Genomic DNA, 15,978 nt, shown 5'->3' with positions numbered 1-15,978 from the left:
ATTCATTCATTCATTCATTCATTCATTCATTCATTCATTCATTCATTTGGTTTTGTTTGTTGTAGCTCAAAAAGGAGCGAGAGCATTTGGAACAGGAACTGGAGAAAGCCGAGATCGAGCGATCGACGTATGTTTCAGAAGTCCGAGAGGTAAACACCCTGTTCAGATGTGGAAACAGTTTTGCTTCTCCCCCCGCCCCCCCCCAAACATCTGATTAAAGCTTGAACTTGGCTGGCCCAGTAATTAAATGCTTGCTTGACATAGGAAGCCGCATGTTGTTGACTTCACGGCAAATGAACGGGGTGATCTGAATGGAAGCAGGGATGTGGGGAGAGAGGTGTGTGCGGAGCGATGGGGGGCACAGGGCAGCTGATCTTAAATTCTCTGAAAACTTCGTTTCAGCTCAAAGATCTCTTGACTGAATTGCAGAAAAAACTTGATGATTCTTATTCTGAAGCAGTAAGGCAGAACGAAGAGTTAAATGTGGTAAGAGGCTTCTGCCTTCCACCGAAAACGAGTGGAGAAACCTTTCCGAATCCTCTCTGTCTGCTAACCGCTTCGGCTCCTTCTTTCGATTGTCAGTTCAAAATACCGCTTCAGCCTGTCTGCCTCTCAATAACATCAATGCTTAATAAAAAAACCTGCAACCCTGTTTTCCTTTCCCCTTCTTTGCCTCAATGCTTTTGTCCAGAAAACCGTTTTCCTTGCTGGCGGGATAAACGGGCTTGCCCGCGGACTTGCAGTTACTGATTTGCTTCAGCTAGGGCAGACCTGGGCATTATACGGCCCGCGGGCCACATCCGGACCGCCGGATGACCCTGACTGGCCCCCCTGCCTTTTGGCCCGGCCCTCCACAATATTTTCTGTTTCTTATGCGGCCCCATGGAAAAAATAATTGCCCACCCTTGAGCTAGGGACAAGGCTGAGCTGTTGCTTTAATTGAAGGCAGTGTCCATGTCAGGCACCTCTTTGAAGCCACTCCTCGGAAAGAGAACGAACCGTTTTGATTGGTGCTACACGTCATAGTGAAGATACCAGAAGTCAGAGGCATACCGGGGGGAAATGGCGCCCGGGGCAACCTGCTCCGGGTGCCCCTGCACTCCCCCGCAGCCCTGCACACACGGTGGCTCACCCCGGCCCCAGCACCAGCCAGCAACTGCCAGCGCCCCCCACATGATTAAATTGGTTGCCCCCGGGGACATGTGACCCTACTTGTCCCTCTGGCAGGTCCACCTCTGCCAGAAGCTCTGAGTGGCTTATTTTTTTAAATGGCTGGGGGCTGCCTCTGCCCTGGGAAGAGGGTGTCAGAGAGGGTGTGTGTCACCAACTGGACTCATCTGGTTGACCTGTGGGCCATGTTGACCTTAAACCCGTGGTGGCGAACCTTTGGCACTCCAGATGTTATAGATTACAATTCCCATCAGCCCCTGCCAGAATGGCCAATTGGCCATGCTGGCCATGCTGGCAAGGGCTGATGGGAATTGTAGTCCATAACATCTGGAGTGCCAAAGGTTCGCCACCACTGCCTTAAACCAACCTCCCGTGGTCCAGTTCAGTGGACGAACACGTGAAAAAGCTTTGTGTGAAAAACCATTCGGACGTTTTTTGGGTTCCCTCTTACTGTTTCTAACCCCCTGTTTTAGACTTCTGTCCTTGTTTTTCCTTTTTTTGTGTGAACTCTGCAGGTGGGACTTCCTTCCGCCACTTTTTCCTTTTTATCTACTAATCCCAGGTGTTCTAAACAAATCTCGTGTTTGTCCCGAGCAGTGTTGTGGCCCACAGAGGTTGCGTTCAGCTGGTCTTGTTCTTGTCTCTTGCAGCTGAAAACCCAGTTGAACGAGACGGTGTCCAAGCTTAAAACTGATCAGAACGAGAGGCAGAACGTAGCGGTTGACTTGCCGAAGGTGAGCGCTTCCCTTGAAACGAAACTTGATTCGGCCTTGTATGAAGTTAGTCGGGGTTCCCAACACGTTGCCAGCTGATACTTTCTTGGAGCCCATCATGTGTTTGTAGAAGGTGGGTGGGGCTATGTCGGGCTCTTACTCAACAGGCTTTCTGATTGGACACTGGACACTGATTGGCTGGGCTGATTAGAACAATTTGTTTCAGTGCCACCGCAACACTGGCTTCATTCTGTCCTCCTCTTTCTCAGTGTATTTTTAAAATCATCCCTTTTCTCCACTATATTGGGGCTTCCCCTGTGTGTATGATTCCGCGTTTTGTGGCAGCCCTTTTCTGGTTGGCTCCACCTCCCATGGTAGCCATTTTCTAATTGGCTCCGCCTTCCATGGCAGCCATTTTGTAGTGGAACCCACCATTTCTGTGTCAGAAACCAAGGGTGCCCCCAAAAAATCTTCTCTTTGGGTTTCTCATGGGAGTCTCTTCATATGCTTACCGCCACAGAAATTTACCATCATCTCAAGATCAGACTGTACGACCAGGAATACCAGTCTCTCCTGAGTGCTGCACAAAGCTCCTGTTCCCCTCTATACTTTGGGATCACACCCCCGAAATCTAACCCTGCTGTATATTTAGAACAGCTTGTTAATTATAAGTACAGATGGGTCATGACCAGAGCAAGGTGCAACTCATTCCCCTCTGTCTATCTTCAAGGTCGTTTCCTTAACATCCCACAAAGTGAGCGTTGTTGTCGGTACTGTCCCAACGCTATGGACTCAATCCCTCATATCCTGCTTTACTGTTCGAGGTATCATGATATTAGAATCGATCTGGGAGCTTTACTACCTCTAGAATTTATGTTTCTCTCAGACAAACTGGCGTTCAGCAGAGGCCAATTTACTGGAGATCCCTGGCCCCTCAATGACGCGGCTGGCCTCCACTCGGGCCAAAGCCTTCACGGCTCTGGCGCCGGCCTGGTGGAACACTCTACCACCAGCTGTCCGGGCCCTGCGGGACCTTGGAGAATTCCGCAGGGCCTGTAAGACTGAGTTGTTCCACCGGGCCTTTGGAGAGACCAGGCTGCTGAGGATGCCCCAGCCCCCTCCCCTCTGCTCCATATGGGTCCCTAACACCATCGGGACCCACTATTCTTTCTGGGAGGGTTATATACGGGCTCTCGTGGGATATTGTTTTAGAATCTTATTTTAATTTATCTGTATGTTTTATATATGATTATATTGTTCACCGCCCTGAGCCCTTCGGGGTTAGGGTGGTATATTAAATCAAATAATAAAATAAATAAATAAATAAATAAGTAAAAAAATAAATGTCTAATCTATTGAACAGCCCTAATGTAGAAATTTCTGAAGCGGTTGCTACATTTTTAATCCATGTTCTACATGAGATATACCAATGGTCCCGTTTCTGTACTTGGAATGTATGGTACTTCTGGTTTATGCCTAATAAAGGTTTTTGGATTGGATTGGATTGGATTGGGTGCCCAAAGGCTCAAAAAGGTTGGAGGCCTTTGAATTAAGTCCTTTATTTGTGGCTGTCGAGCAGTGACTTGATTCCCAGGGTCCTTTTCGCAAAGGCTGTCAGATTCCTCAGAGCACCAAGCAACAAATACAAAACCCAGCAACTTGCAATAGCTTTCTGTCTCAGTTCAAAGATGACACGTTCTTCCCGGGAAGAATTAGGACTAATAAAAGGAAACACTTCTTCACGCAACGTGTGATTGGTGTTTGGAATATGCTGCCACAGGAGGTGGTGATGGCCACTAACCTGGATAGCTTTAAAAGGGGCTTGGACAGATTTATGGAGGAGAAGTCGATCTAGCTCTTGTTTCAAGTTGATTTTGCTTGGATATCAGACTTACTCCCTTCCATCCCCTATGCAGCGCTGCTCAGCAGCGGCATGTGCCAAGCGTCCCACGACCCAGCTGTGCGAAGTCGTCAAAACGCCGTTGAGCCTGGGATGCCAGGCACTAAAGTGAGCAACGACAGCGTCGAGGCGGCTTCGCTGTGGCAGCCCTGCGGTCGAGAGGGAGGAGAACCCCGCACTACTCTCCTCAAGTGGCCAGCGAGAACTACCCGATAAGTGGGGAAAGGCCCAACTATATGGATACTGATAGGTTGTTTTGTAGGTGATATATTGGTAATATTGGATCATGAATGCAATAGTTATTGTTTCCATCTTATCATTCAGGTTTGTAGTCCATCAACTACTCTGGGAACCTCTATGAAGACCAGATCTTGTGTACTGGTCCTTTATGTTTATTATAATAGAACTGTCTGTGAAAGTATTCTTGTTTTTTCCTAATGCAGTGATCCTTTAATACAGTTCCTCATGTTGTGGTGGCCCCCAACCCTAACATTTATCCATTTTACAGATGGAGAGCAGTGCAAGAGAATCTTAAGGCGACCCTGTAGAAGGTCGTTGGACCTAAGGGGTCCGACCCTGATTGAGAACTCACTGAGCTATCTGGAACCTCTGAAGGCCAGATCTTGTATTGTACTGGTCCCTTATGTTTGTTATGTGGCCAATATTGAAAGTATTCTTGTTTTTTTTTTTCACCTGGGTGGGGGGTGCTGCATGTATAAGAAGAATGGTCATGGCGTGGATCCATCATAGTGTTTCCTGAGGTTACGGGATTTTGGTACCCTGTTGCAACACAGTAGTCTGCTCCCTCTGTTCCCACTGCAGGCTGCAAGACCTCCCTGATAGGCTGTCCTGCGCCAGTTCTATGTCTCCCCTGAGTAGAAGGTGGAGGGAAGGAGGCATTTGGGGTTTCAGCCAGAAAACTGAAATCCTCCCCATCAAAGGAAACCCTCTGCAGGTCCAAACCCATGTGTGCCTCCCACAAGGAATGAGGAGTAATGTGGACATTTATGGTTTGCTGTGCAGCAGAGTATTCTCCTTACAGCGAAAATAATACTTGGCGATGTGGGTGTGGTGGACGAGAACCATGGTGGGGAAAGGAGGCTATTGCAGAGTAGGTGGACAAAAGATGGAGTGGAGACTAAGTTGCAGGTCTCCAGAGGTGGCTTTAATATCTCCTGGGTTTACAACCAATCTCTTGGTGAAGTTCACCTGGGAAAACTTTGTTAATATCCTTGCTCCACAGTGGTGATTATTCTGAATAATGTTCTTAAAAGAGGAAGGTGCCAAAATCATGGGAAGAAGCCCATATCTCCATGATCCCTAAGGAACAATCTAAGTTACAAAGCAGAACTTTTGACCCACTCTCATTGCTTAATAACAATTATAATTTTTACCTTGATCTTAGCTAGAAACATTTGCAAAAGAAATCTTAGGGGACTATTTTACATACCGACCAGTCTGGATTTATACCAGGTAGATATGGTTATAATAACTAATGTCAAACAGGACTTAATATATTGGAACTTATATGGACAAAATTCCTGGTAAAGCACTAGCAATAGTGTTTTTGGATAACTGGAGGAACCCGGGTTTGATTCCCAGCTCTACCGCTGAGCTGTGGAGACATCTGGGGAATTCAGATTAGCCTGGGCACTCCCACACAGCATTACCAGCTGGGTGACGGGTTGGTCACACCCAGCTTCTCCAAGGCTCTCTCAGCCCCACCTACCTCATGGGGTGTTTGTTGCCGAGGGGAAGGGCAAAGGGAGATTATTAAGCCTTGAGTCTCCTGCAGGAGAGAAGGGGATATAAATCAAACTCTTCTTCTTCTTCATTGATACAATTAGTGGAACTTTATCAAATCAATATTACCGTACATAAAATGGAAGTGGAGATATATTCAAGATACTGTAGATAGTATAAATGAGAACCAACGTGCCAAACTCAAAATAAATGGGAAATTATGGGAGAGCTTCAAAATGTGTAAGGTGCCAGGCAAGGCTGTCGATGTCACCTCTATTGTTTAATTTATCTCTGGAACTTCTTTTGAATAAGCTAGACAAATGACAGTTATGGGGAATTAAAGTTAAAGAAACACTATTAAATTAAGGGTAGCACGACAATGTGATATTATTTGTGAATGTGCACTCCCTTGAAACCAATTTTGCAATTAATTCAAGACTATGGGAACCATGACTGCCATTAAATACAAATCCAAAACCAAAATGTTCCTTTACAACTTATCACAAAAGGTCAATGAAGGGCTGGAAATACAGGTATTCAGGTGTATCAGCAACTAAATATCTTGGAATTAATTTGGAAGAAAAAGCGAACAAAATTTATTCAAAACAATTATGAAAGCTGAGATGTGGAATAAATGGTCATTTCTCACAGTGGGGGGATGTGGGCAGTGGGGTCCCCAGGGGATGTTAAGTCCCTCAGGGGATCTGTGTTGGAACTGGCAGCTTTTCAACCTGGTTTCATCCAGTGGTGACCTAGAGCTGGGATGAACAACAAAGTATTATCTTACGAATTATAGCAAATTATTGAGGTGGTTAACACAGAAACAGATTGTGAAGAGCATCAAAAGGAAAGGAGCTTGGAAGCTACTTTACAGGAGAGAAAGTTAGGTGAAAAGTAAAACTCTTCTTCTACTTCTAACCCTTCACTACTACTGCACCACAGTGACTGCTGGCCTGACTATACTGACCCCACTGAAGGACCACCAGTACAACCCCTCTGTGGAGTGATATAAGGAGAGCCGAGCATGGCAGTGTTGGTTGACTCCTAAAACCACCCCAGCCTTGGAACTATCCCTTCAAAACTGATGAAAAGTTACGCCATCAAAACTAGTGGGTGTAGCCATAGGCATAAGCAATGGAAGAAGAAGAAGAAGAGTTTGGTTACTCCCCCCGCCTCCTGGGAACTCAAAGGGGAGCTGACAATCTCCTTGCCCTTCCCCCTCACAACAAACACCCTGTAGAGGTGGGTGCCAGGGCTGAGAGGCTCCAGTGTGACTAGCCAAGATCACCCAACTGGCGTGTGTGGGAGTGCCCAGGCTGTCCCAGATTCCCAGATAAGCCTCCCACAGCTCAGGCTGACAGGCGGGGAATCAAACCCGGTTCCTCAGATTAGATACAGGCTCTCCAGCCTCCCTACGCCACTGCTGCTCCCCACAAGGTAAGATGCCACCCCTCATCTGGGGGCAGTCCCTTCCCATAAGGACTCGTGCTTTGGGATGCTGACTGTGGCCAAAGTAATCCCACACCCCTCCCTGCTCCTCAATCACAGCTGCCCACCACCACATAAACCTCACGCAGGAAGCCCAAAGATCAGACCCTTGGCTTCCCTTGACCAATTGCTTAAAGGTGCTGAGATTGTACTGAATCTGCTATACCCCACCTGTTCTGGTGAAGAGTAGCAGATAATCATCTGGAAAGTGGATATGATTCCACTTCTCCCGTGAGTGGTGGACTCTAATGGTGAACCAGGACATTTCCCTTCCTGCGCCTGCTGGGTGACCTTGGGCCAGTCACTTAGTTCTCTGAGAACTCTCAGCCTACTTACCCCACAAGGTCCCATGTTGTGGGAGCAGTTTATGAAGGCTGGGGCTCTTGCACCTCTAATTATAAAGCGTCAAATGAAGGCTGCATAGTTTCCAAACAGAACACAGTTTGATCCAATCCAGCTGTTTCTGTCTTTGGAGCTGAGAGTCGCCACAACTTCTTTTCTCCCTGTTCCAGCCAGCACCAAGACTTGAAAGGGATCCCTGGCGGTCAAAACATAGTGTGGATTGAAACAGAGGCGTTTCTGCACGGCCCATTTATGACAGGCTGGAAGCCAAGAAACTGGGCCGCCGGTTACAGGCAGCTTCTGCCAGCGCGGCAGCGGCGACCTGACCTCCCAGGCGTCAAAACCCGCCTAAACAACAACCCTTTAAAGGGGTTTGTTGTTGAGAGGAAGCGTCTTCCTGCGGCAGTGCGAACAGCGGGCGGCCTTGTCTCCATCCGCCCACTCGGTACTCTGGTAGCCTGGGCGTGCCAGCCCATACACTGTCCTCCGACCTCCGGGGCAGGAATGGCGAACTGCGGCCTCCCAAGCGACGAAATTACAGAAATGAGCAGAGAAGCGACTCGTGCGGGCGCCCATCTCGGCCTCTCCCCTTACGCCTGCTTCGCGGCTTTTCGTGCGGAATCGCTCCGCCGACAGAACTCTTGCTTGCGGCGTGGAAGTGGCGATAACGATGCAAGCGGCCAGGCGATCAAACCACCACATTGCCCGGCTACTGTTCCAATAAAGTTTGGGCGATCTCTAACTCTGTCCTGTTTGTTGCCATTGTTCAATGGATTAGGATTTGCTTCCTGTCCCCCTCCCCTTGCATTACTGACTACGCTGTGATTTTCCCATGTGATGTCCCTTTCCAGACTTCTCGGGGAGAAAACTTTGACTCAGGCCAAGGTCATGCTGGGTTTGCAATACGACTCATTCCGCTGCATAAAATAATGCACTCGGCTGCTTTCACAACTGTTTTGCCATTCGCCGAGCCCTGAAAGCAGCTTGAAAGTGCATTATTCTGCGTGTGCGGAATGAGCCATAGTAATTTATGAATGGAAACATGCGTCTCAAAGAGCGTGTCAAAGCGGACGGAGAAATTAGGAACACCATTATTGCTGCTAAAGAGTAATTCAATGTAATGGCTACTTTTCCCCTCAACATATTTCTAATCGCACATAAAATACAAATTTTGACAATGCTTATTTGTATTTCTATTCCAAAACAGTCCAGCATTATTAGTCCTGCTCTTCATAACGTACGTGTAAGAATAACAACATACTCTTGAAGAATAAGAACTTTGTAAATGTCGGGATGTATCCTATGACTATGGTTGGATACAAATATGCTGAAGAGCAGGTTCTCACTTTGAACTGTTTAGTATTACACTAAACTGAGAGTGAACTGTTTGTTGCAGCGTGAAGGAAATCTGGCAGCTCCCTTCCAAAGGAGAGTCTGTATTTGGAATAGAAATACAAATAAGCATTGTTGCACTTGTATTTTTATCTATGATAGAAAATATAAGAAGAGTAACTGATAGACTCTGCTATCGTAATGATATATTCTCTGGTCCGACCACAATTACTAATCATGGTAGGTTTGTTTGAGTAACAACATAGCCTAACCAAAGCGACACCTTAAGAACTGATGACATGTGGTTCATGATTCATTGCAGATCATCCCTTCAACTGACTAGGTACAGCCTACCTTCTGCACTTCCACCCTTTACTCGTACACTACTGGTTTGCTGGCATGTGTCACACAACAGAGTGGGCTGAGGTGAGGGGCTGTGATCTGAGGGGTGACGTGTTGGCTCAGCAATAAGAGGGGCTGGTCTCTGGGTTTCACCCAGTGCGGGGACTCAGCAGGTTTGCACCATTTGGCAGGGCGGTTGTGAAATGAATGTGATGTAAGCAGCCAGGTGTTAAAGGATTTGAATGCTACCACCGGGACCGGTTGTTAAATTATTTGAATCCCACCGCTGGTTTCACCCATCCCACAGCAGTGCTGGCAGCTGATCAATATGTGGGCATGCACAGGGCACAGGGCAGATCATTAGGTGCATAATTACAATCTGTGGTAGCACTGAGCCCAAGTTTGGGGTTCTGGCTTCCCTTTGGGATATGAGACCCCCTTGGGATGAGCAGTGGAACTTGGGCTGCCATATAAAGATATGTTCCCCTTCAGTTGTATCTGACCCTGATGTACCATGCAAGCAGTGATTTCATGAAACGAAGCTGCTTTTGGGGTAGTTGGCCATTGCTCCCAATATTCTTTACCTCCTAACTATGAGCTAAGTACTCATTTACCAACCAAGAACAGAAGGATGGCTAATGATGACCATGAGCCAGCTGCCAGGATATCTGACCACAGGGCTCGAACTCCTGACCGTGTGAGTGGCAGTGCAAGCACTTAACCATTACGCCACAGGCTATCATAGAAAAGTCCAAACTTTCTATTGTAAAGGGGTGGTGGGGAGAAGAGTACTAGAGCAATGTAATGGAGACCAGGAGTTAGGTCTGGTGTCAGGTGATTGATTGGGGGGGTGGTTGGCCGGCATAATTCAGACCTGTTGACAAAGGTCATGTATGAGTTCATGGCCTCTCCTAGGGTTTTGATTGAATTATCAGGGAAGGTTGTAGAGCTTTGTTTTGGGGCTGTAGCAGAAGGCGAAGGATGTTCTCTAGTCGGTGATCCAACATCAGTAGACATAATCTGAGTGTTTACGTAATCTCCACTTTTACATGCATGGTAGGAGACATGTGTATATTAGAACAGTGTCAGTAGAACGTGAATCACTTTTCAGTTGGGCCCGAATACATAAGCCACAATAACCTGACTTTAGGAGAAACCTCCGCTATGCTGTACCTCACGCTTATGCTAGGGAATTGCTGGCTTGGGTTCTCTATCTGACTTAAAGAATGTCCTGGCCATTCTAAGCAGTGACTCATACAAACAGCTATAAGGGATCTTGGAAAAGTAAGTGAGATGCCTCTACATGTTTGAAATGAATACTTAAAATTTGGATAATATCAAGTCAGAAAACAAAATGTATTGAGAGGAATAATATAAACAGCTGTGCTGGAGAATTAGCAAACTCAGACCAAAGAATACGAAGCAGTCAGTATAATACTATACCAGAATGATAATGATAAAAGCCAAATATTCCACAGATTCATAGAGATATACAAAATGAACTACTCAAGGAGTAAGGCGTAAAGGGCGAGGCCACAGAAGGGTAAAAACAATGGCTATCTGAATGTGTTGTAAACTGCCAGCTGAAGGCAGAGACCTAGGTATAGTTTCAGTGCAAGGGATTCAGGGTGGTTTGCCACTGCTTGGCCTTGCCTAGCACAATTAGGGTTGGCCCTGTTGGTCTCCATCCAAGTACTAACTTGGGGCTGAGCCTGTAGCTTCCAATTATCTGAAGTAGAGCTAGCCTGGGACAAGGTCAGGTGTATATCAAGAAAGCCTGAGACAAAAAATTCGTTCCCCAGGAATCATGGCCATTTCACATGCCCAAAAAAACAGTGGCTAGGGATGGGAAAAAAGCTGGTCCCTGGGGTGCTGTTAAGCACAGGGCGCTGCTGCATCACAGCTTGGCCTTGATCCCACTAACTAGGCACAGGGTGCAGCTTTTAAACTCGCTCAATGAGCAAGGTTTTAAAAGAGTAAGTCTTCAAGCTGGCAGTGGCCCAGGGCGCACCCGGTGGGGAAGGCGCCACTGCCCTCCACTGTACTCTCCCTCCAGCGTGCATCTGGAGGACTGGAGGAACCGCCCACTTTGCCCTGCGATCCCTGGAGGTTGGAGGGGCAGTGGATGTCCTCTAGCCCTCAGAGCGACCCTGAAGATAGTGGAGAGGGACTGAAGAAGGCTCTTGTGGAGGCCTCTGAGAAGAAAGTTGGGGGGGCTGCTACGCGCTACCATGCGAGCAGTCCCTGAGCCTCTACTGAATAATTTATGCCAGTGGGCTTTCGCTTCTACTGGTAGGAAAAGGCCCATGTTCCAGGAACCCAAAAAGGCAATCCACGGGCGAAATGAGGACAGATCATATATATTCGAGCAGTACCTCCATTACAATTACAAGGTGGGAGACATTCTGTTGGGATTTACAGTGTCTGTCACAATTCAGACATGAAGGGTTAACTATGTACATGCTACTTAGTTACTGAGGTCAGAGTTTATGACCAGTTGCATTGAGTTAAGCTATTGGTCAACTAACCCCAGCATTGCTTATGTGAGACAAGTCATGTAGTCAGAGGTTTTAAAGTTAAGTATGTTTCTTTGTCTCACAGGCGTTTTCATGGAGCCGTGCAGCCCTGGGGGGCGGCAAAATGCCCGTCCCCCAGGGGAACTCGGTCCTGGCCGGCGCTGAAAGCATAGCGCCGACCTGGCTCCCCTCCCCTCCCAGGCGGCATCAGAGTCTGAGCGGCACCGCCCAGGGAATGCACACTATTCCCGATCCCTCTCTCCCACTCCCGCACCGTCGCCCGTCATTAGCCCTGCTGGCCTCCGAAGACCCTCCCTGGCTGTCCTCTGACCCCTGGAGGTTGGAGGCAGCGTGAAATCCCTGAAGGCCAGCAGAGCCGATAGCGGCGACAAGGAAGGTGGAGTGGGAGAGAAGAAGACTCAGAGAAAGCGGCTCAGTGTGGAGCCACCTCTCCTGCACCCGGCCTCTCGCGGGGGGCGTTCATGCTTGCAATGAATGGCCCCCACCCTACTGGCAGAATTCCTGCGGTGCAGGGGCAGCTCATGTCTTTGTGTGGAAGGGCCACCACCTCGCACTACAGACACACCCTCTTTGCTACAACAAGATTCACCTTAGGAGGTGAATCTCTGCCTTGCTAGCTAGGCACCGTGTGGGATCACATGGTCCTAAGCAATGTATCCAAGTTAGTGCTAGAATAGAAAGTTGTTCTTTATTTTCTTCCATGTAAACCTTTCCCTTATTAGCAAGTAAACTCTTGTATATAATAACAGCAACTGTCTCATGGTCTCTCATTCTGCACTCTGCTAAATATCAAGTTTAATAATCCAACACATTCTGGCTCTAATTATAGGATGTGAGCATCTTGACTAAAAACAAAATATCCCTTTTCCCAGGCTTGTGAGAGGTCAGAGAGAAGAAATCTTCAGATGGAAGAGTGGTGTGTTCTGGAAGCTGTCTTGGTTTGACCAATGAGACATGTCTTTGGCAGGCCATTTGGATAGACTTGTATTATTGGGACAGTTTGACCTATTTGTGGGAAATGCTAATGTGGATATAGTCCTTTGTTTGGCAGAATGCTAATGCAGCAGGAACCTTTTGTGGCTGGAAACATAACAATTAATCATCGGGAGGCCTTGATTAATGGACTGACCTAATTGCCAAGAGGTGAGGTTTCTCTCCAGTCCGGCTATTTTCCTCAGTTAAGGAGATGAGAGATTGGGGTGCGGTTCTACTCCCTCTGCTGGCTGCTACTTGTTGGTCGAGGGGCCTTGTTTACTGGTTCATGCCAAGGAGCAAGGAAAAGAAACTCAACATGGGGAGGAGAAAAGATAAGCCAAAATGGAGCTTCTTGGCACATGAACTTAAACCCCTACCACTCAAGGCAGACTTAGAAACTGGTTCTGAAATCCCCAGTGATCCCCTTCTTCAAATTAAGCCCCTAGCCACAATCTGTGATTTTTCTGATGAATGGCATGGGTTGTATATGTACAAGGAAGGATTGTTTGGTGGTGGAGCACCACTTTGCATACAGGGTTCAGATTCAATGTGAGGAGGAGAAAAAACCAGAGCAGATGCTTCCATGGTGCAGGCTGAAACCCTGCCACTCAAAGACAGGAACTGGTTCTCAAAACTGATGATCTTTTAGGTCAAATTCCAAGATCTAGGTTCAGTTCTAGTATCTTCCACTAAAGCAGGGGTAGGGAACCTTTAACACTCAAAGAGCCATTTGGACCCGTTTTTCCATGGAAAGAAACACTTGGAGCCATAAATAATTGTTGACATTTAAAATGAAGATAACTTACTGTATATATTGGTTTTACCTTTTACTCCGCTCATTCTGAGAAGCGTGGATCGTCCACCCTGCACCTGCAGGGCGAGAGCAGGATGGAGACCCAGTGGCTCAGTCTCAGCCACCGAGCGTCCCGCCCTGGCTCCAATGGGGCAGGCCAGATCCTTGGCCAGCGGCCCAGCCCGACGCAGGCAGGTTGAGTGCGCCAGCCTGCCTGCAGAGGCAGGATGGAGACCCAGCGGCTCGGCACCGATGGAGCCACAGTGCAAGGGGCAGAAGAGGCATCGTCTGGCCTCAGGTTCTACTCTGCACTAAAGGATCTTATGGAGTCACTCTTGGGAAAAAAAATCAGTTTCTGCCTGTCTGAGAAGACAACATGATGCTACATGGACCAATGAGCTGCCTCAGCATGATCATGTGCTTATTGACTTCATGACGGGTTTTCTGTACAAATGTTGAAATCCTTTGAGGCAACAAATTAAATGTTTCCTCAGGGGAGTCCCTGCATTGTTTACTAAGCGTTTCCGTTTCAGCTTCAAAATGTTTGAAATGAATCCCCATTGAAAACAACTCTAATCTGGCCGAAACATTTTGAAAACCTCTTCAGTTGCTGTGCCAACTATTGACTTGGAAACCATTCAGCATGCAGAATAATGCACTCAAGAGCTACTTTCCAGTGCTCTTTTGAAGCTAATGCTTGAATGGCAAATCCACTTGCAAGCAGTTGTAGCGGTTTGAAAATGCATTATTTCGCGTCTTGAGATAGATAAGTTTCCATGCTTCTCTGAACTTCCTCCTCAATTACCATTTTTGAGTGCACTTTCGGTTCCCCTCATGGATTTGTTTGCAAGTGTTTCTGTGTTCTTTTAATTCTCATGGCCCAATCTTCGAAGCATCGAGTAGACGAGGAGTATGGACGGCAGCACAAGGCTATGAAGCACTGAAGCATCAATTCAACTCAGACTAAAAAAGGAGGGGGAGAAATCATTTTGAAGGGGTGAAGTCTGACAGCATTTTAAAGGTTTTAGAGGATTTATAGAAAGGGCTTATAACCGTTTCCTACTCAATGGAGATCAAATACAAGAAAATCCCTTATGAAAGAGGCTGCCCTGCCCTCTAAATGAAATAGATACATTAGAACATGTTATTTAAGATGTCCCACCTTTGAAAAGCCTCGAAGGAAATCCTCAGCTCAGCCATGACAGGTCTAATAGACCTCGGGCGGTGAACAACATAAAATTTAAACGGTATTGAACAAGGAGCAAATCATAACACAGTAAACAAACCCATAGGCTCCATCCAATTAATAATCAATAAAACATCCTAAAACTTCATATAAAACAGCAGTTAATAATTAAATAGATAAATAAACAAGAGGCGTCCAGAAACCCTCAATTAAAACCTACCCCAAGAAGGGGGGGACAGCGGGCCCCTCAATATGAGGGGGACCCTGGTGTAACAGCGCAAGGGCAGAGAGCAGAGAGGGGGCACCACATCAGTGACTGGACGCTCCAAAGGATTCTATAATGTAAGTTGGTACAGTCTAATAAACCATGCAATGGGATTAGGATTGCAGAAATCTGAGACATTATTGCACTTGTGGTCCGCCCTGTAGTGAGCGTACATTCCCTGCTGATCATCCTCTTGGTCGTGCACATGTATCCTTCTTCCCAATCTCACCATGCGGCAGATCAGAGAAGCCCCGTGGTTTTTGAAACCTGGTAAAACACAACCTCCCCCTTGCAGGAAAAGCAAAGGGAGTTAGCATGCGTTTTTGCTTTCTTCACAAAAAAGGGCTTGGACAGATTTACGGAGGAGAAGTCGATCTGTGGCTACCAATCTTGATCCTCCTTGATCTGAGATTGCAAATGCCTTAGCAGACCAGGTGCTCAGGAGCAGCAGCAGCAGCAGCAGGCCATTGCTTTCACCTCCTGCACGTGAGCTCCCAAAGGCACCTGGTGGGCAACTGCGAGTAGCAGAGTGCTGGACTAGATGGACTCTGGTCTGATCCAGCAGGCTAGTTCTTATATTCTTATGTTCTTATGTTCCAGTTTCCTTTCTCCTCCCAACATTTCCTGTCTACACAACAGCAGTTCCTCACCGCACGGGTATAACAAGGAAGTGGGGGTGGGAGAAAGCACAGATCAGATCGGCCGTGTTCACTTCGCAGTGGGAGAAACCCATTAAAGCAGCAAACCATGGGAAAACCCACTGCGAAGCACTGCATGCATTAACAGCCTTCCCCAAAGCAGAAGTATTCAACATGACCTGTTAAACAATGCAAGAAATGGTATTAAGTAAAAATATAATGCAGAAAGCCCTCCCGTAGGATGTGGGCGACTGCAGAGCACAGCATGTGTACGAGCAGTGGTTGATCTTGCCCGCTGGCAGGGCGGCAGCGGAAGAGGGTGCTGCTGAGCGGTCATGGCCAAGCGCAGGAGGAGAGGCGGGCCTATCTCCCCACACGATGGATTACGTGGTTCTTAACTCCCCACCCCTCATATTTTCCAGGCTGGCCCCGATAAAAGCACCAACTTGACCGTGAATCTCAGTCAGGATATTGCCCATCTCAAGAAACTGCTTGCTTCCGTCAACCAGATGCTCATGAAGGGAAGAGAACACTACCAGCTACTAGGTAGGAGC

The 15,978-nt window shown here is 47.3% G+C and overlaps 1 long non-coding RNA gene across 1 annotated transcript; it reads left to right on the top strand.

Annotated features, from left to right (window-relative positions):
- Nucleotides 1-56: 56 nt before the first annotated feature.
- Nucleotides 57-1,967, top strand: LOC125427193. The gene is made up of 3 exons (XR_007243651.1): nt 57-149; nt 403-486; nt 1,821-1,967. It is a non-coding gene; the product is annotated as an uncharacterized LOC125427193 (long non-coding RNA).
- Nucleotides 1,968-15,978: the final 14,011 nt, after the last annotated feature.

The sequence above is a fragment of the Sphaerodactylus townsendi genome, linkage group LG02, assembly GCF_021028975.2.
Source record: "Sphaerodactylus townsendi isolate TG3544 linkage group LG02, MPM_Stown_v2.3, whole genome shotgun sequence".
NCBI lineage: Eukaryota > Metazoa > Chordata > Lepidosauria > Squamata > Sphaerodactylidae > Sphaerodactylus > Sphaerodactylus townsendi.
Note: the sequence above shows the minus strand (reverse complement) of the source record. Positions and strands in the feature narration are given on the sequence as shown.